Source organism: Oncorhynchus mykiss, chromosome 16 (genome assembly GCF_013265735.2).
Source record: "Oncorhynchus mykiss isolate Arlee chromosome 16, USDA_OmykA_1.1, whole genome shotgun sequence".
In the NCBI taxonomy this organism is placed as follows: domain Eukaryota; kingdom Metazoa; phylum Chordata; class Actinopteri; order Salmoniformes; family Salmonidae; genus Oncorhynchus; species Oncorhynchus mykiss.
The window spans coordinates 19,808,854-19,835,134 of NC_048580.1; the positions used below are offsets into that span (position 1 = coordinate 19,808,854).

Here is a 26,281-nt window from a genome sequence, read left to right on the forward strand (position 1 = left end):
TGGTCTGCACAGAGTCCTGACCTCAACCCCATCAAACACTTTGGGGATGAATTGGAATGCCGACTGCGAGCCAGGCCTAATCGCCCAACATCAGTGCCCGACCTCACTGATGCTCTTGTGGCTGAATGGAAGCAAATCCCTGCAGCAATGTTCCAACATCTAGTGGAAAGCCTTCCCAGAAGAGTGGAGGCAGTTGTAGCAGCAAAGGGGGGACCAAATCTATATTAATTCCCATGATATTGGAATGAGATGTTTGACGAACAGGTGTCCACATACGTTGGTGTAGTGTATATAAAAGTTATTTATAAGTGTTCTAAAATAATTAGAATGAAGTTTGCTACATCAAGCTGGTGAGGTTGCAACATTGTTGCCACTTCCTACTGAATATAACCATGCAACATTCTTACAGAAGCATGCAACAATGTGGTACAAATAGCAAATACACAAAACAAGTTTTTATTCCATTGTAATAACCATTACAACACTAATCAAATAGCATGTTGAAACAAGACTACCCATTGAGATCCAAACAATAGATAATACAAACACTATAACTCCAAAACTATGATGACCAATTGACTAATACATGATGTTTCAGGCCAGATACCTCTGCATACCACAGTGCTGGCAGGGTTTAGCCAGTGCCTCATCCCCCATCAGGTGCTCAATATTGGTACATCCCAGCCTCTGGTTCACATCTGAACCACAGGGCCATGACTAGGACTGAGTGAAAAGGTGTTAGAGGAATTATTGGCATTGTCCACAGCAGGGGTGGACTGCTCCACCTTTGACTGTGACACTTATTTAATGCAGGGACCAGACTGTTTACTTTGACTGATAACAACTCAGCAGAGAGCCAGCTCTGGTCAGATACCACAAGGGAAATTCCTTCACAGGATTAGCCACAATGAGTAATGGTGTCAGAAAATGCTAATTTTCTCTGCCTGTTTTTCTTCTCAGCTTGGGCAGTATTAATTTGACCCCTACGTTGTGATGGCACAGCCAGAGTGGGAGATAATGGATTGTTGATCATTGCTTATAACAGAGAGGAGGCATGGGAAAGCTTGAGAGACAAGCTCCATTTCAAGACTTCAAAGACAAAAGTCACATTGCAAGGACTTGAAAAGAAGCAGAAGTCAATGCCAAATAGAGTGACTTGTAGAATTCCTTAACATGACTAATCATTCTGAATATATGCATGTGCCAGGAGAGCTGTTTTCCAGGCTTAGAGAAAGTCTTATTATTCTTAATGTTAATTTCACTTTTGTATTTGATCTACTTCACTTTCTTTGGCAATGTTAACATATGTTTCCCATGCCAATAAAGCCACTTGAATTGAATTGAGAATGAAAGAGAGAGAGATAGAGAGAGAGGGATAGATAAAGAGGGGAAGAGAGGGAGGTAGAGAATAGTAAAAGATAAAGGGGAATAGAGAAAGAAAAACAGAGAGAGAGAAGGGGGGAGGTGCTTTGCCCTTTCTGCATAAGGGGTATTATATCAGCGTTAGCTGGGAGAAGGAGGTTGCTGGCATGCTGCCATGCAGTGCCCAGTCATATCTGCATAGCTGCAGGAAGTAGAGGTGCTGCAGCACCCCCTGATAAACCACAATTCAAAAATAATTAATATAAAAACAAATACAAATCTTAGTGCACTAATTTATTACTCCTGCATGAGCAGAGAAAAATACTTATTGACAAAAATGTCCCTCAGCACCTCCCCACTTGAGAGAGTCTGATCACAAGTCAGAGACCACTAGTTAAATAAAGTTAACATTTTTTTTGAACAAAAAATAAATAAATACATAAAATAAAAACACTATGATGACACACCAAATGTGTTTGATGAATCCTTTAGAATTAACAGAAGTAACTGAAAGTAATCTGATTACGTTATAGAGTTTGGTAATCCAAAAGTTAAATTACTGATCACTATTTTGGACAGGTAGCTAACTAGTAACTAACGGATTACATTTAGAAAGTAACTTACCCAACCCTGGTGGCTTGTTTTGACATTAAGAGGTGAGAGAGTAGGCATTGTCAAAAGTAACATTGAGCCAAAGGAGCCAAGCTTAATTAGAGGTTAAGTGAATGTGGTCACTGGCTTCTGGCACAACATAGCAGCCGTGTGTGAAGGCAAAGCCTAGGAGGAGGAGGAGCCGGTGCCAGCTAACCAGCCCGTTCAAATATGCTGGAGACAGAGAGAGCGGCTTCAAAAGTTCCACACTCCTGAGAATACGGAAAGCCACTCAGGCTTCAGAGAGATTGGACCTGTGTGTGTGTACTACTCTGCTGCACGGCTCAGGCTTCAAAGCATGGTTATTTAAAGGGGTAGTTCGGGATTTTGGCAATGACACCCTTTATCTACTTCCCCAGAGTCAGATGGAAGGAAGTTGCTAACTAGCATTAGTGCAATGAGTGGAAGTCTATGGGAACAGCTTGCATGTTCCTGTAGACTTCCAGTCATTGCGCTAACGCTAGTTAGCATTGGCTTGCGAAACTCTCTGACTTCCTTTTTACTGGACGCAAATACATAAAAATGGTATCCACGAGTTCTTCTGACTCTGGGGAATTAGATAACGGAAAATATTGCCAAAATCCTGACCTATCCCTTTAAAGCCTCAACATCCCACTGATGGAAAGGCCTTGATTAAAGCAGCATTCAGGCACTATTGCTTGGCTGAAATTGCACTGTTATGTACATACAAAATCAAACTTTATTTGCCAAATGTGCCGAATACAACAAGTGTAGACTTTACCGTGAAATGCTTACCTACAAGCCCTTAACCAACAGTGCAGTTCAAGAAGAAGAAAATACTTACCAAGTAGGCTAAAATAAAAAGTAATAATAAAAAGTTACACAATAAGCATAACAATAACAAGGCTATATACAGGGTGCACAGGTACCGAGTCAGTGGGCAGGGGTACAGGCTAGTTGAGGTAATCTGTACATGTAGGTGGGGGCGAAGTGACTATGCATAGGTAACAAACAAACAGCAAGTAGCAGCAGTGTACAAGTGGGGAGGTGTCAATGTAAATTGTCCAGTGGCGATTTTTATGAATTGTTCAGCAGTCAAATGGCTTGGGGGTAGAAGCTGTTGAGTAGCCTTTTGGTCCTAGACTTGGCGCTTGCAGTGCGGTAGCAGAGAAAACAGTCTATAATCTGGGTGACTGAAGTCTGACAATTTAATGAGCTTTCCTCTGACACTGCCTACTGTATAGGTCCTACTGTATAGGATGGCAGGAAGCTTGGCCCCAGTGATGTACTGGGCCGTTCGCACGACCCTCTGTAGCGCCTTACGGTCAGATGCTGAGCAGTTGCCATACCAGGCGGTGATGCAACCAGTCAGGATGCTCTTGAAGGTGCAGCGGTAGAAGCTTTTGAGGATCTGGGGGCACATGCCAAATCTTTTCAGTGTCCTGAGGTGGAAAATATTTTGTCGTGCCCTCTTCACAACTGTCTTGGTATGTTTGGATCATGATAGTTTGTTGGTGATGTGGACACCAAGGAACTTGAAACTCTCAACCCGCTCCACTACAGCCCCGTCGATATTAATGGGGGCCTGTTCGGTCCGCCTTTTCCTGTAGTCCATGATCAGCTCCTTTGTCTTGCGCACACGGAGGGAGAGGTTGTTGTCCTGGCACCACACTGCCAGTTCTCTGACCTCCTCCACATAGGCCGTCTCATCGTTGTCGGTGATCAGGCCTCCCACTGTTGTGTCATTAGCAAACTTAATGATGGTGTTGGAGTCGTGTTTGGCCACGCAGTCATGGGTGAACAGGGAATACAGGAGGGGACTAAGTGCACACCCGAGGGGCCCCAGTGTTAAGAATCAGCGTGGCAGACGTGTTGTTGCCTACTCTTACCACTTGGGGGGGCCGGTCAGGAAGTCCAGGATCCAGTTGCAGAGGGAGGTGTTTAGTCCCAGAGTCCTTAGCTTAGTGATGAGCTTCGTGGGCACTATGGTGTTGAACGCTGAGCTCTAGTTGAATAACAGCATTCTCATATAGGTGTTCCTTTTGTCCAGGTGAGAAAGGGAAGTGTGGAGTGCGATTGAAATTGCGTCATCTGTTCATCTGTTGGGACGGTATGCGAATTGGAGTGGGTCTAGGGTGTCTGGGAGGATGCTGTTGATGTGAGCCATTACCAGCCTTTCAAAGCACTTCATGGCTACCGACTTGAGTGCCACGGGGCGGTAATCATTTAGACAGGTTACCTTCGCTTCCTTGGGCACAGGGACTATGGTGGTCTGCTTGAAACATGTAGGTATTACAGACTCGGTCAAGGAGAGGTTGAAAATGTAAGTGAAGACACTTGACAGTTGGTCCGCGCATGTTCTGAGTACACGTCCTGAAAATCCGTCTGGCCCAGCGGCTTTGTGAATGTTGATCTGTTTAAAGGTTTTGTTCACATCGGCTACCGAGAGCATTATCACACAGTCATGCAGAACAGCTGGTGCTCTCGTGCATGCTTCAGTGTTGCTTGCCTCGAAGCGAGCATAAAAGGCATTTAGCTCGTCTACTAGGCTTGTGTCACTGGGCAGCTTGCGTCTGGGTTTCCCTTTGCAGTCCGTAATAGTTTTCAAGCCCCTGCCACATCCGAAGAGCGTCAGAGCTGGTATAGTAGGATTCAATCTTAATCCTGTATTGAAGCTTTGCTTGTTTGATGGTTTGTCTGAGGGCATAGCGGGATTTCTTCTAAGTGTCCGGATTAGTCTCCCGCTCCTTGAAAGCGGAAGCTCTAGCCTTTAGCTCGATGCGGATGCTGCCTGTAATCCATGGCTTCTGGTTGGGATATGTACGTACAGTCAATGTGGGGATGACGTTATTGATGAAGCCGATGACTGAGGTGGTGTTTTCCTCAATGCCATTGGCTGAATCCCGGAACATATTCCAGTCTGTGCTAGCAAAACAGTCCTGTAGTGTAGCATCCGTGTCATCCGACCACTTCCGTATTGAGTGAGTCACTGGTACTTCCTGCTTTACTTTTGCTTGTAAGCAGGAATCAGGAGGATAGAATTGTGGTCAGATTTGCCAAATGAAGGGCAGGGGAGAGCTTTGTATGCATCTCTGTGTGTGGAGTAAAGGTAGTCTAGGATTTTTCCCCCCTGGTTGCACAAGTGACATTCTCGTAAAAATGTGGTAACACTGATTTAAGTTTGCCTGCATTAAAGTCCTCGGCCACTAGGAGCGCCGCTTCTGGGTGAGCCTTTTCTTCTTCGCTTATGGCCTTATAGAGTGGGTTGAGAGCGGTTTTAGTGCCAGCTTTGCTTTGTGGTGGTAAATAGACGGCTACGAATAATACAGATGAGAACTCTCTGGGTAGATAATGTGGTCGACAGCTTATCATAAGGTACTCTACCTCAGGTGAGCAATACCTCAAGACGTCTTTAATATTAGACATTGCACACCAGCTGTTATTGACAAAAAGACACATACCCCCAGCCTTTGTCTTACCAGAGGTAGCGTCTCTGTTCTGAAGGTGCATGGAAAAGCTCTATATTGGCTGTTTCTTCGATCAGCCACGTCTCGGTGAAACATAAGATGTTACAGTTTTTGGTAGGATAATCTTAATACTACGTCATCAATTTTATTTTCTAACGATTGCATGTTAGCAAGGAGAACGGAAGGCATTGGGAGTTTACTCACTCGCCCCCGGCTTCTCAGAATGATCCCCAATCGGCGTCTTTTCTTCACGCAAAAGGCGTGGAGCTGGGCCTGTTCCAGTGAAAGCAGGATATCCTTCTCATCGGACTCTTTAAAGGAAAAAGTGTCTTCCAGCCCGCTTTGAGTAATCGCTTTTCTGATGTCCAGAAGTTATTTTCGGTCATAAGAGACGGTAGCAGCAACATTATGTACACAGTAAGTAAAAAAATAAGTTACACAAAACGCAAAAAAAATAACAAATTTGCACAATTGGTTGGGAGAAAGTCCCTGATTAGGGAGTGACATGGAGGAGAGATTGAATGGGGGGGAAGGTGAGAGAAAGGAGAGGGAGAGAGTGGAAGAAGGGGTGGTTTGAAGGAATTCAAAGAGCTTTATGAGTGAGGGCAGAGGAGATTGCGGCCTGAACCTTGAGGGTGTCAAACTATTTTTACAGCCCCTCTCTCCATACCCCAATCAAGGGTGTTAGGAAGCAGTAAAAATTGGTCCCTCACCATTCCCCCCACAGGACAGGTGATAGCTAGCTATAGGTCTACAGGTTAGAACAATGGGTCATTATGCCATTGGGCTAACTGCTATAGTGCTGAGAAGGCTAAATAAAAAGGGGTTCTTCGGCAAACAAACCATCGTAAAATCTAGGCATACAGGCTTGGAACCATGCAAGAAAAGGAATATGTTTTCTTTTCACGTTCAGCTAAAATTGCCACCGATTCAGCAACATCTGCAATCAGCTGTCCCTTGATGCTTGTGTTCTCACACTTTTCAGATTTGTATTGCTCCACTTACTTCCTGTAACAAATCAAATGTTGTTTGTCACATGCTTCGTAAACAACAGATGTGGACTGACAGTGAAAATACTTACTTACGGGCCCTTGCCAACAATGCAGACAGAAAGAAAATAGAGAAATAATAGAGGAGCCTTGGCCTAGGCTACTGTTGATTGCCAAAATGGAGGTCTTTTTCATTGACGTAAAACCAAATTTAGAGGAAATAGGGTATAACTACAGTGAAAAACCTACAAGAGGAATGTGAAGAGAACGTTGGCGTGGCCTAATGCAGGCTACTGTGCAACTCCGGTAGGATGCAATTTCGGAAGTTACATTTATTTATTTTAGTATTGATAATAATTCGTTTATCATTATTATTTTTTGTATATCATTATTTTGCTGTAATATAATAGCCTGCTCGTATTTGACCTATAAACAATGGCTCGACTTACTTTTGATATTACCCTAATAAAAGTTGTAAAACTTTTGTGAAGGTTAGGTGTGGTGTGGCTATTATTGTACTTTAGCTACTGCACCGGCGCTCCAACTACTACATTTGAACTTGAGGTGAGGAAGAACGTTTTAAGGCCTACCAGAGTTGCTCCTATAATCTAACAATATAATGCTCATCTTTATAAATATTCAGACGCCGTACCCATCTGACAAAAATAAATGCATGTTGGTGCCTTAGCATGCCGCCTACTGCAATCCTCATCCTCCACAGACCAGAGCATGTGAGTTGAGCTGGAAATCCCGCTCATCGTTCCATGCTTGAGCACTACTCCCTTTCCAACTACTCCGCTAAAAACCACTCAGCACTCAATTTTTTTTTATTTTTTAAATTGCCGCATTTTCACTCTATTTGTTAAAATCACAATTTAACCAACACCCATCTATTTTTTGGACTACCTGGACCTACCGTTTGGTTTTGAAATATTGAAACCAATCCATATGGATTTGAATGAAAAGTATTGAAAAATAGAAATAACATGAAAAGGTGTATGTTAGAAGCGCGCATCATTTTAATTAGCTTACAAGTCATATTAAACAGCATATAAACCCAGGAGTCAAACAGGGAACCTAAGAAGGAACAAAAATGTATTATTTAGTTTATATTACTTCAAGTCTATAGCCTACAAAGAAATACATTGTGAAGCATTTGCGAGTGTGACACAATAGGCTGGTATGGCCATAAAGCGCTCAGCATTTAAACATTTTGTTGTATTAAATCATTAGTCTATAAATTACACATATAGGCTGTGACTTACTTATAAATAAATACAAATTAAACTAAAAATGACTTATTAGTGCCTTTGAATTCACTTTATAACTTTATAGAAAAACAAGTTTGACCAGTCTGTGGCTTCAGGTTCATGCCATGGTGCCTGGAGAGCCGGACAGCAGCGGAGAATATCCTCTCCTCACTTGCAGAGCCACTGGGGATGCTAAACACCATTTTGGCCACTCTTGCCAGGCTCGGCAGAGATGCAGAGTTATGTTTTTATATAGGTAAGCCTCAAGGTTTTTAGGAAAAATAGCTCCTAGAACATGAGAACATGCTAGGCCGTTTGGTCCAAAATCAAATATGACCTATTGTATAGATAACAGAACAAGAATTAACAAATCGTTTAAGAGATCATATATTTTGTTGATAAATACTTTGCTACAATGACACTTAGTTATCTACCCACCTCGTTCCTTTATTTTAGCATGTGCACGTAGTAAGTACATCATCATGCTTCCGGGGTACGTGTCTTTTCAGATTCCGCAATGAATTATTAGTTGTGGACGCTACATCACCACACTCCCTCTCTTGCTCTTGGTCCTCATCTTTTTAAGTCACCTTCATTTCACACCTGTGTGTTCTATCAGTTTCTTTCTGAAAATATTCAGCAAACTCCATGCCAGTAGCTAAAGCATTGGGCTACAGCAGCACACAAGTAGACTACAAACACATCCTGGGCCGGGCATGCCCTGAGCTCGTGAAGTGAGCTCTACTGGAGCGAAATTGGAGCGGGTGAGAAGGCCAACGCTCCAGCCTTTGGGAATCACCCTCCACGCTCCAGTCAAATTGGGCACGCTCCGCTCCAGCTCCGCTCCAGCTCCGCTCACGTACTCTGCCACAGACAGCACTCATTCTGTCAATCAGATTCTGTTAAAGGTCCCCGAAGCACACACACACACACACACACACACACACACATCCCTGGGTCGCTACTCTTTTCAGTTCGCTGCAGCTAGCAACTGGAACGAGCTGCAAAAAACTCTCAAACTGGAAAGTTTTATCTCCATTGCTACATTCAAAGACTAAATCATGGACACTCCTACTGACACTTGTGGCAGCTTTCCATTATTATTTTTTTTATTTTTTATTTCACCAGGTAGGCCAGTTGAGAACAAGTTCTCATTTACAACTGCGACCTGGCCAAGATAAAGCAAAGCAGTGCGACAAAAACAACAACACAGAGTTACACATGGGATAAACAAACATACAGTCAATAACACAATAGAAACATCTGTATACAGTGTGTGCAAAGGAAGTAAGGAGGTAAGGCAATAAATAGGCCAATAGTGGCGAAGTAATTACAATTTAGCAATTAACACTGGAGTGATAGATGTGCAGATGAGGATGTGCAAGTAGAAATACTGGTGAGGAAAAGAGCAGAAAATCAAAAACAAATATCGGAATGAGGTAGGTAGTTGGTTGGATGGGCTATTTACAGATGGGCTGTGTACAGCTTCAGTGATCGGTAAGCTGCTCTGACAGCTGATGCTTAAAGTTAGTGAGGGAGATATAAGTCTCCAGCTTCAGTGAAGTTTGCAATTTGTTCCAGTTATTGGCAGCAGAGAACTGGAAGGAAAGGCGGCCAAAGGAGGTGTTGGCTTTGGGGATAACCAGTGAAATATACCTGCTGGAGCGCGTGCTACGAGTGGGTGGTGCTATAGTGACCAGTGAGCTGAAATAAGGCGGAGCTTTACCTAGCAAAGACTTATAGATGACCTGGAGCCAGTGGGTTTGGCGACGATTATGCAGCGAGGACCAACCAATGAGAGCATACAGGTCGCAGTTGTGGGTAGTATATGGGGCTTTGGTGACAAAACGGATGGCACTGTGATAGACTACATCCAATTTGCTGAGTAGAGTGTTGGAGGCTATTTTGTAAATGACATCGCCGAAGTCTAGGATTGGTAGAATAGTCAGTTTTACGAGGGTATGTTTGGCAGCATGAGTGAAGGAGGCTTTGTTGTGAAATAGGAAGCCGATTCTACATTTAATTTTGGATTGGAGATGCTTAATGAGTCTGGAAGGAGAGTTCACAGTCTAGCCAGACACCTAGGTATTTATAGTTGTCCACATATTCTAAGTCAGAACCGTCCAGAGTAGTGATGCTAGTCGAGCGGGTGGGTGCGGGCAGCGATCGGTTGAAGAGCATGCATTTAGTTTTACTAACATTTAAGAGCAGTTGGAGGCTACGAAAGGAGTATTGTATGGCATTGAAGCACGTTTTGAGGTTTGTTAACACAGTGTCCTAAAAAGGGCCAGATGTATACAGAATGGTGTCATCTGCGTAGAGGTGGATCAAAGAATCACCCGCAGCAAGAACGACATCATTGACATATACAGAGAAAAGAGTCAGCCCAAGAATGTAACCCTGTGGCACCCCCATAGAGACTGCCAGAGGTCTGGACAGCAGGCCCTCCGATTTGACACACTGAACTCTATCTGAGAAGTAGTTAGTGAACCAGGCGAGGCAGTCATTTGAGAAACCAAGGCTGTTGAGTCTGCCGATAAGAATATGGTGATTGACAGAGTCGAAAGCCTTGGCCAGGTTGATGAAGACGGCTGCACAGTACTGTCTTTTATCTATGGTGGTTATGATATCGTTTAAGACCTTGAGCGTGGCGGAGGTGCACTGGTGACGAGCTCGGAAACAGGATTGCATAGCGGAGAAGGTACGGTGGGATTCGAAATGGTCGGTGATCTGTTTGCTCACTTGGCTTTCGAAGACTTTAGAAAGGCCAGGGCAGGATGGATATAGGTCTGTAACAGTTTGATGTGATGTAGTATTGTCTCTACCTTTTCGCCCTTTGTGCTCTTGTCTATGCCTAACAATGTTGCTACCATGTTTGTGCTGCTACCATGTTGTGCTGCTGCCATGTTGTGTTGCTGCCATGTGTTGTTGTTTTAGATCTGTCTTTATGTAGCTTTATGCTGTCTCTTGTCTTGATGTTTGTTCTGTCCTACATTTTTCTTTTTTATCCCAGACCCTGTCCCCTTTTGCCTCTTGGTAGGCAGTCATTTTAAATAAGAATTTGTTCTTAATTGACTTTCCTAGTTAAATAAACATTAAATAAAACAAATTATAAATAAAAACAAATTCTCTATCTGGACCTAGGCCTAAGCTCCTCTTACTTTACATATGTATTTTGTAATATTAATATCATACAGTGGACGTCTAAGCGCATAGGCCTATGCATGCAATGCCCTGGTGCATTTAGTGCTCAAATCTCTAACAGCTGAACTGTGAGGTGGACAATTATTGTTTTAGGAAAAAATGTAATAAAACAAAAAATTGTTTTGCATATGCTACACATCGAAACACAATCAATTGTTTTTGTAATTTGCTATAGGCTGTTTAAGGACAGGTAAATGTGGTTAATTTGGCCAATATCCCTCGTTTATTGATGATGCTGGCTGTGCCAGGTTAGCTCTTAATGCATATGAATGTCCGGTAAATGTCTCAAATTTTCCAGGCAATCATGTTGCCTGGCACCACCTTTTCCTAACAGAAACCCTGGCACACACTTGCAAATATTTTCTGGCAGGCAGGCAGACACTGGAATAAGTTCCTGAATGACAAAGTAAGGGCTTTTTGTGGGAGTGGAAAAGAATGCCCGGAACGTAAAATAACGTTATGAACTGGTTCCTGTGCTTTTAAAATAATGGTGCTGTTCCAGAACAGTATAGATCACTTTTGTTCGCGGTTCTGACTCTGTTCCTCTAAAATGTATTGGTTCCTTTTTGGTTTTCGGTTTTGTTGCCAGAACCAGTTTCAACACCTGGTTCAGTCCCAGGGTCCTTAGCTTAGTGATTAGCTTGGAGGGCACTATGGCATTGAACACTGAGCTGTAGTCAATTAACAGCATTCTCATGTAGGTGTTCTTTCTATTGAAGTGGGAAAGGGCAGTGTGGAGTTCAATAGAGATTGTGTCATCTGTGGATCTGTTGTGGCAGTATGTGAATTGGAGTGGGTCCAGGACGTCCGGGATGATGGTGTTGATGTGAGCCTTGAACAGTCTTTCAAAGCATTTCATGGCTACAGATAGTCATTTAGACAATATGTCCTTTAGCGAAGTGGACAGACGAATCAAAACAAAACACCATCAATTCGTCAAAAGTCTGGTAAAAGTCAGGTATTCAACGGCTAAGTTGGGAAAAAGAGTGGAGAAAAGCCAGCCAAGTAGTGTTTTCCATCAGCTAGTCTGCTCAACAACATTTGGCAGGGAGTAGACCTATCGGCTGACAAGATAAGGACGGACATATTTGAGTCGGTCCAGCCCTGCTCGTCTAATTTTGGATTTCCCTTCATCCGCTAGTTCCCAGATCCCTGTCCTCCACACCCTCCTCCCCCACGCTACCTTTCACATGTGCCAACAGATGGTTAATACATATGTAGGCTCATTATGTGATCACCCTGTTGCAATGCAGGAAATGTAAAGCTTGCAGTGTATTTGAAGTTTAAAATGCTTCTGAAGTTTGTAGTTTCCCTTATGAAAAATGTCCGTTAATTATAATCCATATAATAATTCACATTTCCTATTCCTGCAGGATTGTGTTCCTGGTGTAGCAAACTGGCACAAATTAAAATCCCACATCTGTACCAGCACCCAGACTGGGAGGAGATCAGAGATAGCTGGGGGAAGCCAGCTCAGCAAAGCTTTCCATCTCTCTTATTAACGACCTCATAAGACCGAACAGCAGGAGAGGCAAAGAAAGAAAGAGCTTAAGAGGAGGAAGTAGAGGCAAGAAGGTGCACTAGCTTCGCAACATAAAACACAAGAGCATTGAGACAAAGATAGTGCATATGCTCTCGTCTCTATACTCTCCGGTGTTAAACCAGTTTGTGTACTCTGCGTTTCTCTGCCATTATCCCATGAGACTGTGCAGCTCAGTACTTAAATCTGCACTCCCACGGCTGGCATTGCTGCATGGAAAACTTGCTCTTGCCAGTGCTCCACTTTTCAGTGCGTGTTTCTGTCTGTCTTGCCCACAAGCCCTGGTGTTTTCACTATGCCTTAGACGACATGGGCTCGGTGACATTGCTGTTATCATCTTGCTGCCTGCCTGCCGTGTGTGTGTGTGTGTGTGTGTGTGTGTGCGTTTACACAGCTGGTTTTACGCAGCCCGTATGCTTGCCGCGGCCAGCTGCGCTCGCCGACAATGTGTCGATGGTGTAAAAGACCTGGCCCTCCATGTCAGAACGAGCCGCAGTATTGATGGACATCGCCCCACTTCCATCTCTTCCACCTTTTTCCTATGGTTCCATCGGACACAGGGCAGGAGCCTCTTATGGCTCCGGCATCAGAGAAGAGGCACTCCCATATGTGTGTGTGTGTGTGGTGGGGATTTTTCTAAAGGGCTGTTTAGTGGCTTGCGGGGATCTTTGTGAAACCCCCATGTCATTATCCCCTTTAATGTGCCTCAAACAGCAGATTCTGGCATTTATGGTACAAGCCTATCTCCCCATAAAGGCTTTTATTGTTTGGCCCAGTCTATGGTGGCCGTAATCCAGTTTCCTGCTTTATGGGGACCTTCACTATATCACTAGCCGGGAGGACAAAGAAGGCTGACATTGGTGTTTACCAAAGTATTGGGAGCTCATAAATCCATCAGGGCCTGCGGCATTCTGAAAATACCCCTGCACTGAAGATCTAGGGCTGGGAGGAAGCAGTTGTTGTTGTTATGACTCAGCTTCTAGGACATTATTATCTATGTAGCCTTCAGGAATAAAATCTATCATAGACAAGGCCATTGGGCCTATGTAAGAGAGTAAATAATTGAAAATAAGGGATCACCTCGAAAGTTCAACCTAGAAATATAGCCAATAGAATGGGTCATGAACTGGGATTGAGACATTGTCTTATGTCCATACACACACAAATGGACACCACTGTTTCTATCCAGCTCCGAGAGAAGAAGGCCTAACCCACCTACACTGGACTGGAGCCTTAGGGCTAACTGAAGAGAAGGATAATTCAATTATGACAAAGAGACAAAGAAGGCAGGGAGGGAGGAAGAGATGGACCGGGCTTGCTGTCTGGCTGGCAGAAAGCCCTGCTCTATCAAGACCCTACTACCTCATTAAGGCGTCAGCATGCTTTGGTTCGGCTGGCGCCTAGCCGAACTTTGTTTGTCGAAAGAGTATGCGCATATACTCCCTTAAAATAACTTTCGTTTCAAAAAAGTGGCAATAGTAAGGTTTGTCCATTTTGAGATGAGTTCTAGTAACATCTCAACATCAACTGTTTAGATGAGACTGTATGAATCATCATGGTCATGGTTGAATTGCTGCAAAGAAACCACTACTAAAGGACACCAATAAGAAGAGGAGACTGGCTTGGGCCAAGAAACATGAACAATGGACATTAGATCGGCCAATTTGTCCAAATTGGAGATTTTTGGTTCCAACCGCCGTGTCTTTGTGAGACGCGGTGTGGGTGAACGGATGATCTCTGCATGTGTATTCAAGGCACAATGTACACTGCTCAAAAAATAAAGGGAACACTTAAACAACACAATGTAACTCCAAGTCAATCAGACTTCTGTGAAATCAAACAGTCCACTTAGGAAGCAACACTGATTGACAATACATTTGGTGGAAATTATAGGCAATTAGCACCCCCAATAAAGGCGTGGTTCTGCAGGGGGTGACCACAGACCAATTGTCAGTTCCTATGCTTCCTGGCTGATGTTTTGGTCACTTTTGAATGCTGGCGGTGCTTTCACTCTAGTGGTAGCATGAGACGGAGTCTATAACCCACACAAGTGGCTCAGGAAGTGCAGCTCATCCAGAATGGCACATCAATGCGAGCTGTGGCAAGAAGGTTTGCTGTGTCTGTCAGCGTAGTGGCCAGGAGCGTAGTGGCCACATCAGGAGACGTGGAGGAGGCCGTAGGAGGGCAACAACCCAGCAGCAGGACCACTACCTCCGCCTTTGTGCAAGGAGGAGCTGGAGGAGCACTGCCAGAGCCCTGCAAAATGACCTCCAGCAGGCCACAAATGTGCATGTGTCTGCTCAAACGGTCAGAAACAGACTCCATGAGGGTGGTATGAGGGCCCGACATCCACAGGTGGGGGTTGTGCTTACAGCCCAACACCGTGCAAGACGTTTGGCATTTGCCAGAGAACACCAAGATTGGCAAATTCGCCACTGGCGCTCTGTGCTCTTCACAGATGAAAGCAGGTTCACACTGAGCACATGTGACAGACGTGACAGAGTCTGGAGACGGCGTGGAGAACGTTCTGCTGCCTGCAACATCCTACAGCATGACTGGTTTGGCGGTGGGTCAGTCATGGTGTGGGGTGGCACTTCTTTGGGGGGGCCGCACAACCCTCCATGTGCTCGCCAGAGGTCGCCTGACTGCCATTAGGTACCGAGATGAGATCCTCAGACCCCTTGTGAGACCATATGCTGGTGCTGTTGGCCCTGGGTTCCTCCTAATGCAAGACAATGCTAGACCTCATGTGGCTGGAGTGTGTCAGCAGTTCCTGCAAGAGGAAGGCATTGATGCTATGGACTGGCCTGCCCGTTCCCCAGACCTGAATCCAATTGAGCACATCTGGGACATCATGTCTCGCTCCATCCACCAACGCCACGTTGCACCACAGACCTTCCAGGAGTTGGTGGATGCTTTAGTCCAGGTCTGGGAGGAGATCCCTCAGGAGACCCTGTGCCACCTCATCAGGAGCATGCCCAGGCATTGTAGGGAGGTCATACAGGCACGTGGAGGCCACACACACTACTGAGCCTCATTTTGACTTGTTGAGTGTGACTCCAAATCCAGACCTCCATGGGTTGATACATTTGATTTCCATTGATAATTTTTGTGTGATTTTGTTGTCAGCACATTCAACTATGTAAAGAAAAAAGTATTTAATAAGAATATTTCATTCATTCAGATCTAGGATGTGTTAATTTAGTGTTCCCTTTATTTTTTTGAGCAGTGTATATCACCCCTACCACAGCATTGTGCAACAATACGCCATCCCATCTGGTTTGGGCTTAGTGGGACTATCATTTGTTTTTCAACAGGACAATGACCCAAAACACCTCCAGGCTGTGTAAAGGTTATTTGAACAAGAAGGAGAGTGATGGAGTGCTGCATCTGATGACCTGGCCTCCACAATCACCTGACCTCAACCAAATTGAAATGGTTTGGGATGAGTTGGACCGCAGAGTGAAGGAAAAGCAGCCAACAAGTACTCAGCATGTGTGGGAACTCCTTCAAGACTGTTGGAAAAGCATTCCAGGTGAAGCTGGTTGAGAGAATGCCAAGTGTGTGCAAAGCTGTCATCAAGACAAAGGGTGGCTACATTGAAGAATCTCAAATATAAAATATATTTTAATATGTTTAACACTTTTTTGGTTACTACATGATTCCATGTGTGTTATTTCATAGTTTTGATGTCTTCACTTTTATTCTGCAATGTAGAAAATAGTAAAAATAATTAAACACCCTTGAACGAGTAGGTGTTCTAAAACTTTTGCCAGTATCGTATGCACAAACTCTTCCGAACTGTTTCGGCTGGGAAGGATGCGGACACCTTTAGACTTCTGATCAGTGAAGCAATTACAGCTCTGCGTTCATTACACCCATCCATCTACCTTTTCTATCCATCCATCACTCCATTTATTTCTCTCTCTTCATTCCCGGTCTTGCCTCTACTTCAGCCTTGCCCTCAGAGCATCACTAACTCAGGGTTAACCAGGGGCACCGGCGAGAGAGCAAGAGAGGGGGAGAGTGACAGAAAGTGAAAACAGAGTCAGAGCCCTCCTCATCAAAACCGACTTGGCTGGCTTTGATTCACTCCTCTGTGCTTCTCTCCAGTCTAGTGTTTCATCTCCATCTTCCCCAACAAAGATCTCAGTCCTGCCTTGCTGCCTGGCAGGCTGTGTCTCAGTCTGTCTCATCTCAGGGCTCTAGGCCCTGTATAAAAGCCTTTATTCTCTCTCTCAGAGCCTGGAGTCTGAACTGAAGTGAAGAGAGTGCTGAAGAAGAGGATTTCCCATTGAGAAGTGCTGGCCGGCGGGGTTCGCTTTAAGTGGATTTTCCCTTTCCCCTTGCCGCGTGTTGTTCCCAGGTCCATGGCATTATGACACCCCCGCCAGTGACCTCCACTTGAGACGTGCCCCGGGACATGACAGCGGACGCTTTTTCTGGGGATGGCTGATTGCTGCACGGCACAAAGCCGAAGTGTGAGCCGACGGATTGGTTGGTGGGTGGGTGGATGGCTGCACAGTGCAGTGAGCGCACAGCGCCGGGCTGTGCTGTGCAGGTTATCATTAGGCATAATTCCCCATTTGTGGTGGTACTATACTGTAGAGTACAGGGATATTTGTGTTTCCCCACCACCCCACACCACCCCTTCCATCCACCCAGTTGAGGCCTAACCTGGTGAGGTAGGGGAGGGATGTGAAATGTAAAAATGTGCAGAGCCAGTTCAAATGTTAATGGAACATCTAAAATCCCCTGCTTAGCCAGCAGGTTGTGGGGAACAAAAGCCTGTCAAAGAGAGCAACAGCTGCTGTGGTGCTGCTATCAGGGTTGGGGGAGGGGGGGTTGATAGTGTGGTTAGGGTTTAACCCATTGGTGGGGGTGGTGGGGTGTGGTAATGGAATGGATAAATCCATTGCACCAAATTACATTAAAGAGAAATGAAGCAATGATGGGGAGTGGTGGTGGAGGGAGGGTGAGGTGGGGGTGCAATCATCAGCATTTCAAAAGAATGGGGGCCAGAGAATGCAGATGATAGCGGTGGCTGGGCTCCTCCCCCATCCCTCCCTCCATCTCCTCCCCTGTGCCAGGCAGAAACCCTGTGGCTCTGTAGAGGCTGATGAAGATACTAGCCTGTCGCCCTGTGTGTGTAGGGGACAATGAGAGAAGAATCTTTCCCTCCATTCCTCCTCCTCCACTGGAAGAGAACAGTTGATTGTATGAAAGCTGGCCCTTTTACCCACAACTCCCATGGGTCGCTGTGGGTCAACTTCACTGGAGACAACCCTGACAGTGGAAGTGCACTATCAGGGGAGAGATACTTTTCATAGAGCTTATAGCTACACTTCTGCTAGCTTCAACAATGGAAGAGCCTTGAGAAGTCCCTTGACATATCTCTCTAAGTGAGGAAACACGACTGTCCTTTGCCGCAACGACTAACGGAGAAATTCTGTGAAAATATTACAATGTGTTCTGAATGCCACTCATATTCTTGCCCTTGACTAATGAAATTAGCTAGTAGGAGGCAAAGACAAAATGCGATGACAAACTGTTGTTGGACTTTGAGGGTGCACCCCCGGAAAAACCCTATCAAACCCTATCAGCTTCACATGTGGCCATGTGCATAGTTTTGAATAGAACATGCATTTGTAACTGGTCTGAAGTCAGTCAAAAAGAAAATATATAGCCCACTGTAAAGCCACCTGTCACCAAGCCATCAGATTTACATGGCCTTCACTGAATTTTTACAGTTTAGGGCTGCACAAATAAAACCTTCACTCAAACAGCAACAAGGGAGCAACTCAGTAAAGCCATTTATGAAGATCTAGCAGACAACAAATCAACCAAGATCCAGAGGGAATCTTTTCTTTTGCCAATAGTGCTGGACTAACTTTCTTTCTGAAAGGTTTCTCTATCTTTAAACACGTTTTGATCAATTTACTATCGTCTTGGGAAATTTGAGAACTTCTAAACTGAAACTGAATGCTTCCCAGATTCGCTGACAGTGACAGACATAAATAATCACAATGGATACTCAAACCATCTGTGTTGCAAATCAAATCAAATGGTATTACATACATATACATACATATAGCAGATGTTATTGTGGGTGTAGCAAAATGCTTGTGTTCCTAGCTCCAACAGTGCAGTAGTATTGAAAAGTGTAGTAGTATCTAAAAACAATTCACAACAATACAGCTGTTTTTCAGTCTCTTGGTCCCAGCTTTGATGAACCTGTACTGGCCTCGCCTTCTGGATGATAGCAGGTTGAACAGGCAGGGTGCTGTAGGTGTCCTGGAGGGCAGGTAGTTTTCCCCCTGTGATGCGTTGGGCAGACAGTACCACTCTCTGGAGAGCCCTGCGGTTGCGGGCAGTGCAGTTGCCAGTACCAGGCGGTGATACAGCCTGACAAGATGCTCTCAATTGTGCAGGGCCCATGACAAATTTCTTCAGCCTCCTGAGACTTTTTTCGTGGGATCTTGTCTACGTATAGTTGCCTGGGAGCACTACATTAGCTTCACGTTTCATTTTTCGCTTTATTGTTTTCTGTGTGTTTCACTTCCAAATAAAGAGGATGGAACCATACCACGCTGCATTTTGGTCCGATTCATATTACAACAATCGTGACAAACAGAGTATGTTACAATCCCTAATGTCTCTCTGAAAGGATATCCTCGCCCTGAGCTCGTCTACTTTATTATCCAGAGACTGAACATTAGCGAGTAATATACTCGGAAGCGGTGGATGGTGTGCACGCCTCCTGAGTCAGACCAGAAGTCCACACTGAATACCTCTTCTCCGCCAGCGGTGTTTTGGAGCAGCCTCTGGAATAAGTTAAATTGTCCTGATGTGCATGAACAAAGGATCCAATTCGGGAAAGTTGTATTCCTGGTTGTAATGCTGGTGAGTTACCGCCACTCTGATATCCAAATATCCATTCAGGTAAGAAATAACACACACAAAAAACTAAATACTACAAAGTTGCTTAGGAGCTAGGAGCAGAGCTGCCATATCTGTCAGCGCCATCTTAAAGCAGAAAAGAAAAAGAAAGTGCCAGTGTCTCAATAGTTGGTAAACAGTGCATTACAAAGTGAATGGCCCAGAAGGACAGATCATTAGCCTGGTGGACCAATCTATTTTCAGAGTGAGGAGGGGGGGGGTTGATACATGAAGAAAAGAGCCTGATAATATTTAACCAGGGGAGATGTATCATCAATCTCCCCCGCTCTCTTCACCCCTGGGTTGTTCCCCATTGTCATGCCAGCCCCGACCCCCATTCACTCCTTATTCAACATTTTGGGCACATTGTTCCACCTTACATGCCCCCTCTGAAGTACATTACTTTTCACACTCAATTCTCAAAGGAAGGGTTAGCCGAAAAAAACATAATATGTTATGGCCGTATCAGGAGGTAACGAAACAACTTTCTTCACTCACACATAAGCATACAGAGGCTTGCACACGCACCACCCACACTTGCCCCACCCATCCTGAGGCTCTCTGCCTGGCTCTTTGGATGAAAGAAGATGTCATTTATCCAACTCATCCTCGCAGCACCTATTAAAAACACTCTTTATTCCCCAGCTTGCGAAAGCTGCCTCTCTCTCTCCCCCTCGCTCCCTCTGTCTACTCCTCACAGGGAAATACAGGCCTCTGTGCCCATGTGTGTGAAATTGTGTGCAAATGCATACGTATGAGTGTGTCTGCATGTTCATCTATATCTGTAAGTGATTGTGTGTTTATCTGTGATAGCTTCAAGTAAATTGGAACAAAACTTTTGTCTAGGGTGTTTCACATATGTATCTGTTAATACCAGAGGTGAGAAGAGGAATGTGAGGGGGAATCTGAGGCCTGGCATGACAGAGTTCATCTGGAGCTAACAGAGTCCTTCTCTCTGTCTGCCATCTGGATGGCCAGGCGGTGCATTATCTGTTTTTTTCCTGAAATGCCCTGCTCGCTGCTGGGGCCTCAGCCATTATAGGGGCTGGAGAGGTGCCCTAATGGGCTGGTGGGGGCGCTGTGTGTGTGTCAGTTAGGGCTTGGCGTATCGCAAGAATCACATTGTTTCCGTTTGTCTGCTAGTTCTCGTGTCTTTTTTGTCTCGTCTCTGTCACTCAATTCTGTGACGTGTGCACCTTCCCATTTACTCACACATACCAAGCCCCTCCCCCTGCCACTCACAACAACAGAGATGAGAGATCACTTCTTCCTCTCTGACAAGCGGTTTTAACTCGCTATTTGCATTTGAGGTGTGGTCCAACAGAAACGGTCACATGGACACCGAAAGAGATTCATCAATTATTTTACTGTAATAGAGTAGCTAACATTTCTAGCGATACCCTTTCTATGTCTCAACTCCTCAACGAACAACGAACATTTATTATGAAAAATATGCTCAGTTTGTCGTGTGCATTTTAGCCCGAGACTATTATACTATCTGTCTTGTCTGTGTTTCATTAATGGGCAATAAGCATAAAACACAGTTACATATAAGGAATTGGCAACTCGTTCTCATTCTGAGAAATAAAGTAGGCCACTTGATTACAACATCTGAACAAAGTGGACAGGCTAGCGTGCTGTTCAGACTGTTGGAGACTGACAGAAGGGTGTGTACAATACAATTAAACTGTTATGCCTTGTTTGCTAGCAAATAGATCCAAGTTGGCTAAACTTGTCATATAAAGATTAGCTGGGTACTCACTAGCACGTGGGCTTGTGCTTAAGAGATTGTTTATGACATCTGTATAATTCTATAATGCCTGCTACAAGAACTTAGTCGTTATTAGTGAATGTGCATTATGCATGCATGCATGGTTAAATTTGTTTAAAAAAAAGTATTTTTCATAGACAGACTTTAAAGCCAGATTAGTGATTATTGCAAAAAGCAAGTTAAACTATTTTTATAAAATAATTGAATTATTATTGGGTCTTATGGTTGTGGGAGGAGTATATTTAGCCTAGGTATAATTACAGCCTGAATTCATTAGAATTCATTAGATTATTGCTGACTGTTTGAAATGCAGTGTATTTGACCTTTAACTATACATCAAAGATTATTGAGAGAAAACATGAAAACAAAATGTTTAGATGCATCGTGAATTGCCCATAAGTTAGAAAAACAAAAATCGAGATATGATTTTCAGCCCATATCACCCAGCCCTAGTGTCAGTACTCTGCTCACAGCTGACACCCCTGCAGTCTGTCTCTCTCGGTCTGCAGCCTTCGCCTTGTTAACTCAATATAACAACTGGGACGGCAGTGAGGTTTGGAAACGGTATCAAAAATACATTGTGATTAAAAGGGACACAATGAGAAGTTCTTTTTAGTATCTCATAAATGTATGCTGAATAGATTATAGTGTACAGACACACGACCCAGACTGAAATTGAATAGGGAAACCAGTCCAGAGCATCTGTGCTGTGCAGCCTTGTACTGGAAAATAAATATACTAAAGATCAGTTTAGATTTTAAGTAGAATTGAAATCACAAGCTTCCCTGTTATAACTATAGGGAGAAGTGTGTGTGTGTGTGTGTGTGTGTGTCTGTGTGTGTCTGTGTGTGTGTGTTGAGAACTGGGCAGAAATAAACACTCTGACCCATAACCTACTTGGCTGAGGGTCCTGCATTTTCAATCTTGTTCTATTTCCTTCTTTTCTTTCTATAGATCCTTCATCACTCCCTCCCTCCCCTCTTTCCTCAGACCGCATCCTGATTAGTACTATTATTAAGGACATTTGGAGGAAAGAGTGGTGGTGGTGGGGATATGATGGTGGTGGTGTTGGGGATATGATGGTGGTGGAGTTAGGGATATGATAGCGGTGGTGGTGGGGATATGATGGCGGTGGTGGTGGGGATATGATGGCCGTGGTGGGGATATGATGGAGGTGGTGGGGATATGATGGAGGTGGTGGGGATATGATGGAGGTGGTGGGGATATGATGGAGGTGGTGGGGATATGATGGTGGTGTTGGGGATATGATGGTGGTGTTGGGGATTTGATGGTGGTGTTGGGGATATGATGGTGGTGGTGGGGATATGATGGAGGTGGTGTGGATATGATGATGGTGGTGTGGATATGATGGTGGTGGTGGGGATATGATGGCGGTGGTGGTGGTGGTGTTGGGGATATGATGGTGGTGGTGTTGGGGATATGATGGTGGTGGTGGGGATATGATGGTGGTGGTGGGGATATGATGGAGGTGGTGGGGTTATGATGACGGTGGTGGTGGTGTTGGGGATATGATGGTGGTGGTGGGGATATGATGGAGGTGGTGGGGATATGATGGTGGTGGTGGGGATATGATGGAGGTGGTGGGGATATGATGGTGGTGGTGGGGATATGATGGAGGTGGTGGGGATATGATGGTGGTGGTGGGGATATGATGGAGGTGGTGGGGATATGATGGTGGTGGTGGGGATATGATGGAGGTGGTGGGGATATGATGGAGGTGGTGGGGATATGATGGAGGTGGTGGGGATATGATGACGGTGGTGGTGGTGTTGGGGATGTGATGGTGGTGGTGTTGGGGATATGATGGTGGTGGTGGGGATATGATGGAGGTGGTGGGGATATGATGGTGGTGGTGGGGATATGATGGAGGTGGTGGGGATATGATGGTGGTGGTGGGGATATGATGGAGGTGGTGGGGATATGATGGTGGTGGTGGGGATATGATGGAGGTGGTGGGGATATGATGGTGGTAGTATTAGGGATATGATGGTGGTAGTGTTAGGGATATGATGGTGGTAGTATTAGGGATATGATGGTGGTAGTGGTAGGGATATGATGGTGGTAGTATTAGGGATATGATGGTGGTAGTATTAGGGATATGATGGTGGTAGTGTTAGGGATATGATGGTGGTAGTGTTAGGGATATGATGATGGTAGTATTAGGGATATGATGGTGGTAGTATTAGGGATATGATGGTGGTAGTATTAGGGATATGATGGTGGTAGTATTAGGGATATGATGGTGGTAGTGTTAGGGATATGATGGTGGTAGTGTTAGGGATATGATGGTGGTAGTGTTAGGGAGGTACAGTAAGGTACAGTCGTAGTTGTAATGAGGTCGAAGTAGCAGTAATGCTTCCAGTGGCAATAGTAGGTCTAGTTACCTGGTAGTAGTAACCAAGCATTTAATAATCATACTAGCAGTAGGAGGCTTCTCCTCGGTGATAGCTGATGTGTCGTGAGTGGTATAGCACAAAGGGACATTACACAGCGTGAGTGACACCCATAGAGTCTAACGTAAAGTGCTTTGAAACCAAGTGGAATAACCCTATATAAAATGTCATCTATTATCAGTAGGTCAGTCATATCCCTATGTAGTATGTTGAGGATGGTTTTAGGCAGCTGATGCAGTGTCATGCTCCAGTTGATCCACCCACAGTGTGATGTGATCGGAGGGAGACGGGCTCTCACTAAGTACACATGATTCATCAGGCTAGCTATGCAGGGATAACAGGGGGCAGTGTGTGTGTGTGTGTGTGCGTGTGAAGCTTGTGCGCAATCTGCAAGTGTGCATGCTTGCATTTGTGTGTGCACAGTGCAGAGTGCACCAGTGTGGTGTGTGTCTGCCTTTCTTCTCGTCTGTGTGTATGTGTGTGTGTGTGTGTGTGTGTGTGTGTGTGTGTGTGTGTGTGTGTGTGTGTGTGTGTGTGTGTGTGTGTGTGTGTACCGGAGCAGAGATACTGTGTGCATGACACAGGTAGACGGAGAGAAAGAAAGACAAAGAGAAAGGACAGTGAACAGGGCTGTGTTAGTCACAGGACCGCAGCGGCCTTTCCATCCACACATCCAATGTACACACACACTGTTTTTACGTCCTTCTCTCTCTCACTCTCAGGATAATGGACCTGCTGACATTCAGCTGCCCCACATAAAGATTCTCATGAAATAACCCGGTTAGAAGGGAGGGACACACACAAATTCTGGTACACACACATGCACGCGCCGACATGCTTTCAGCCCTTTCATTTGCCTCACTGATCAAAACTCATTGTCTCATGCTCTCTCGTCCCTCTGCAGCAATATGTTTGGAACATCAAATCGAAATATTGAATTGCAAATTGCAGGTAGCCTAGTGGTTAGAGCGTTGGGTCAGTAACCGAAAGTTTGCTGGATCGAATCCCCGAGCTGACAAGGTAAAAATCTGTCGTTCTCCGAGCAAGGCAGCTAACCCACTGCTCCCCGGTCACTGAAGATGTGGATGTCGATTAAGGCAGCCCCCTGCACCTCTCTGATTCAGAGGGGTTGGGTTAAATGGGGAAGACACATTTCAGTTGAATGCATGTACAACTGACTAGGTATCCCCCTTTCCCTTTCCCCATTATGATCAACACAGAGTAACGGTTGGGCACTAGAGAACAGTCAGCCAGTCATCCACCCACCTGCCTTCCCAGCCCCACAGCTCAGAGGTCAAGCACAGAGAATTACCCAGAGAGCCGGTTGGGCACTAGAGGTCAGTCAGCCCTGCAGTCCCTCAAGCCATCCAACCACCAGCCTCCCTACCTGTGGGCCTTAACTGCAATATGAGTGGAGCCACCACAAACAATGGCTAATCACTGGCCATACACACACACGGCTGGGTATGTATGATGAGAAAGCCTGGCAAATGCTACCTACCGCTGACTGAACGGCAGCTGTCTGCTGTGTGTGGAGCACTCACAAACACCACATTTACTTACTGTACATAGACAGAAATACAGACACGTGGAAAAAGCTCACACACACTGACCTAATAGACAGACACACAGTCAGACGCGGCAAACAAACCCCCCACAAAACAGCATCAGTAGCACAGCATCAGCAACGCGACCATTCCAGCAACATGAAAACAATGGGGGACAGGCTGCTGCTCTGCTAAAAGAGCAGTGGGCTGGCAAAACAGCTGAGTGGGACAACATCAAGGCCTCCCCCCCCCACCCAACACACTATAAGCCTGGGGGAGTTTGGACCGTTCACAGTCCACACAATATCTGACGCACCCACTATGTGGCTTCTGTTAGAGACTGCTGAGATGCTTTTCAGACATTATAAATGGGTTATACGTGCCTTTGACAATTAGGACATTATACCTGTTGGATAAACTGACCTTAGATACGTTTGGTGTGGAAGAGGAGAGGAGAAATCTGTATTTCCCAGATGCTATCCCTCGTTTGCCTCACACTAATGGGAGACTGTGGGAGAGGTCTAGTTATGTGCCCCATACACAGGAAGAAACTTCCCATCTCCCGCTCTCACATTCTCTCTTTTTTCCTCTCCCTCTCTGTCCTCTCTTTAGGGATCCATACCAGTCTATATAATTAACTTAACTGCTTGGCCGTCTGCTGATGGGGTTTTTGGGCCAGCTCAGGTCCGAGTGCTGCCTGCCATGAGGCGTGCTGCCTGCCATGAGGCGTGCTGCCTGCCATGAGGCGTGCTGCTCACCTGTGTTCTTACACCTTGACTGGGCTATCAGCTCATTCCCCATCAGCTGCCCAATGCCTGGAGACTACAGCCAATTGAGCCAAGGGAAGGGAGGAATAGAGGAAGGGATGGAGAGGAAGGGAGGGATAGAGGAAGGGATGGCGAGGGGAAGAGGCTTGTGTTAAGATAGCAGCAGTATGGGTGCGGCTGGCCAGGCTGGGGGACCTGCAGCATGGCTGCCTGGTGTGGCAGGCTGTTGGAAGAATTTCTAGGCTTGAAGACCAGACACCTCCTCTCTCCTCACTCTCTCTGTCCTTCCTACTTCTCCACCCTCTCGTTTCCTCCTCACTCCGGTTTTCTTGATTCTTTCTTTTCCCTCTTTCTCCACATCTTCTCCTCCCTCTCTCTCATTCCTCAGTCTTTTCTCTACTCAATTCAATTCAAGGGGC

At 45.2% G+C, this 26,281-nt stretch overlaps 1 protein-coding gene across 6 annotated transcripts in view; it reads right to left on the minus strand.

Moving 5' to 3' along the window:
* Positions 1-26,281, minus strand: part of raraa (retinoic acid receptor, alpha a) — a 216,930-nt gene that overhangs the window by 56,398 nt on the left and 134,251 nt on the right. The window contains exon 1 of one of the 6 annotated variants that reach the window (XM_036946447.1): positions 1,987-2,091. The exons of the other annotated variants lie outside the window; for them this stretch is intronic. The gene's annotated coding sequence lies outside the window, so the exon portion shown is untranslated. Of the gene's footprint in view, positions 1-1,986; positions 2,092-26,281 lie in introns of those variants that run through there. 6 annotated transcript variants of the gene reach the window in all.